Below are 3,435 nucleotides of genomic sequence, written 5' to 3'. Positions count from 1 at the left end.
ATGAAACTCTTGGAACAGAGCTTCCCACCTCCCCTAGTGCAGACAGAGACAAAGAGCCTCCTGCTTCTGCTCCACGTCAAGCTGGACACAGCTGCTTGCTCTTGCTTTTCCCGCATTAAAGAAGAACCCTTGGGAAAGGAGTGGCGGGTACCAGCTTTCCGGAGTGGCTTAAGTTTGTCCCATGGAAGTGTGCATCACTAGAGAGCTACTGAGCTGCCGTGGGTTGGTGGAGGACATCTCAGAGCTTGTAATTGTGAGTACCAACACTGCTCGTGCCTGCTGTGAGGGTGGGAGGGGGGTGGGAGGAGGATGAGGAAGAGTAGGCTGAAGGCGGCCTTTGGCAATGCTGAGCTCGTCATGGAGTGATGCCATGAGGAGTGGTGCAGAGAGGAGGCACTCCCAGTGCCCAGCACCCACTGCTCCACCTGCACACCACCACAGCTCTGGCTTATCCTCAGCGAAGGGCTGCGAGGAGCACAGAGCTGTGAGCATAGAGCTCACAGTGCTGCTCGTTTGCAGAGTGCATTCTGACAGCTCAGCCTGACATACCCTGCAGTGGGCAGAGGCCACTCCTGCACGAGCTGTGCTGGCCATGCAGCCTTCCGAGCCCCATTAACAAGGAGACGTGATGCTCAGCATGGCTGGGGCTTAACCCTCAAGCCCCCACACCGTGCCCATGTAGACAGCATAGACCCATGGGGTGTCTGTCCATCCGCCTCGGTGGGATGGCCATCCATCCATTTTGGCCTGAGCTGGGTCCCTTTTGCTTCCTGAACTTGAACCCGCTCCAGATTCAGGCAGCTATATGAGCCTAGCTGTCCCCCATGCAGTCCTTGGCTGCCTTTCCATGACAGGAGCGTGCTGAGCTGTGAGGCTGGCTCAGGATGGGCTGGTGAGTACGGCTTACACCTCAGCACCACACAGCTCAGTGGTGTGCCTGGCAAATCTGACCAAAATGCAAACCTGAACCCATGTCGACCACCCTTGCCTATGTCATGTTCCACCACTATGTGAGATCCCACCGTGGACCAAGAGATGCCATTATTAACACGTGTCCAGCATGCAGACAAGGCATGAACTCATGATGCTCATCCTTGACTTCCCTCAAAGTTTCTGGACATTTGTCATTGTTTCTTTCTCTCAGGCCTGGAGGGGCTTGTTGTGAATCGATTCCCAGTGGCCACAGTGCTCTCCTGTGCTGTCATTATGTGTGATTATAAGCAATAACAACAATTAATGTGTCACTGCTTCTGAGGCAGGCTTTGTCTCTCTGCATTGGCACCCTTTCATCTCCAGCTCCCTGGCAAGATGATGCTGGCAGGTCGGTGTGTTTGTTGGGTTGGTGGTGACAGGTAATAATCCGAAGCCTGCAATGTCTCAAAGGATCACCCTCCAACAAGCAGCTGAAGCATTTTTTCTGCCTTTTCTGCCCCTTCACCCAGCAGTGCTGGGCAGGGGACCCAAAGGAGCTGACTGAGATAGATCCTCTTCCCATTGCCCTGCGGAATGGCAGAGTTTATACCAAAAAGTAGCAGCAACACGTCGGGCTGAGACATCCATCCAGCCCTCCCGTCCAGATTAAAGCAGGTTCCTTATTTTTTTATTCGTGGGTTCAGTGTTTTACAGCTAACATTCAAATAGCAGCTTAAGGAGTGAAACAGAAGGATGTGTTGGCACGTCAGGATATCCTTCCTCCTCCTGCCTGCCACGCTCTGCTTGGTGTTTACCCAAGGAAAAGTACCACACTGTCCTATAAACTCTGAGCCTCCTCTGAGCAGCGCATCCTATTCATGGCATTCCTTCTATTCTTGTCCATACCAGCCCAGTACTGCTGTTGCTATCACTTTCTCTTTTTATTTGTATGCGCTCAGCCACCAGCCCTTAATATTCTGTAACATGAGAGCACACCTTCCTGATCGCTTTCCTTCATTAAGAAGACTTCATTTCAGTGCTGACGGGGAAATGAATTGGGTGAAAGAAAACAAACCACCCTAGCACAACCATAAGCTTTCTGGTTGGATTAAATATTAAAATTAATAATCCAGCACTGCATTCAGCCTTGTATTTATGTTAATATTTAATTCAATAAAAGCCCACATTTTAGAGCACTTTCCCATTTGTTTAAAGCTACAGATGAAATTGTGGTCGCAGCATCATGTAGAACAATCCGCAGCTGACTGCTTTATGGTAATGAGGAGGAATGGCAGCTCTGGAGCCCTCCACCCGGGCAGGAGGGGAAGATCCAACAGCGAGAGGATGCGAGGCTGCTGGGGAATGCAGTTCATGCTCAGCTCTTAGGAGAGAGGCTGTGTGACGGGCAGTGGTGGTGGCAAGGCTCAGGGGCAGTAAGTGCTCTGTGTGTGACTTTGAGACCCGTATGCATGCCACACTGCACAGGGCAGCACCCCTGCAGCAGCCTGAGGATTTGGGGAATCGTAGAATTGTTAAGGTTGGGAAAGAACTCTAGGTCAAGTCCAACTGTCAGCCCATCACCGTCATGCCCACTAAATCGTGGCCCTAAGTGCCACATCTGTTTCTTGAGTGCATCCACACATTTCTTGAGCACCTCTGCTGCTAAAGAGAGAAAACCAAAAACACTTTGATTAATTTTAAACTTCCTGTCTGTTAATTTAATGAGGCAACATGGCAGAGAACACCAGCAGGCTCCATTTTGTTTCATAGAATCATAGAATCCTAGAATCCTAGAATGGCCTGGGTTGAAAAGGACCACAGTGCTCATCTAGTTTCAACCCCCTGCTGTGTGCAGGGTTGCCAACCAGCAGACCAGGCTGCCCAGAGCCACATCCAGCCTGGCCTTGGATGCCTGCAGGGATGGGGCATCCACAGCCTCCTTGGGCAACCTGTTCCAGTGCGTCACCACCCTCTGGGTGAAAACACCCTCTGTCTTTCTTCCCTGCCATCACCTCCCCAACAAGTCCTTGCCCTTGGAACTGCAGAGATCACTGGGTAGTCCAGTCCTGGGCTGGAGATGTTCTTGGCTTTCAGGGCTGATCTGGACAAGGGCAGGAGAAGGTAAGAGCCAGCATCACACAAGGGTGGTGAGGTTGGACCCATGCTGTGCTCTCCTCCCATGGCCATGGGACACCCTGGGTTGGTTCAGCCTCACACCAGGCAAGATGCTGCAAATGTTGAGCTTTATGAGTACCCCATTCTCTTCTTCAATGCTAACACCTGGTTGGAGTCAGCCCTAAGGATCATCCATTGCCCTGAAGGGCTCATGCTGCGTGCAGAAATGCAGCTGGGAAGGACTTTGAGGTTATGCTTGGTTGATTTCATTTTCCAAGGGATCTGTGAGCAGGGCCCCTGGCAGAGGTGGATGATTGGGTTTTGCCAACGGGGAGATATTAAAAAAATAAAAAAGGGAAGGGAAGGGAAGGGAAGGGAAGGGAAGGGAAGGGAAGGGAAGGGAAGGTC

Source organism: Lagopus leucura, unplaced genomic scaffold (genome assembly GCF_019238085.1).
Source record: "Lagopus leucura isolate 7727_CA_CO unplaced genomic scaffold, USGS_WTPT01 Super-Scaffold_100021, whole genome shotgun sequence".
Taxonomy (NCBI): domain Eukaryota; kingdom Metazoa; phylum Chordata; class Aves; order Galliformes; family Phasianidae; genus Lagopus; species Lagopus leucura.
The sequence above is the reverse complement of the archived record's forward strand: the minus strand, read 5'-3'. Positions refer to the sequence as shown.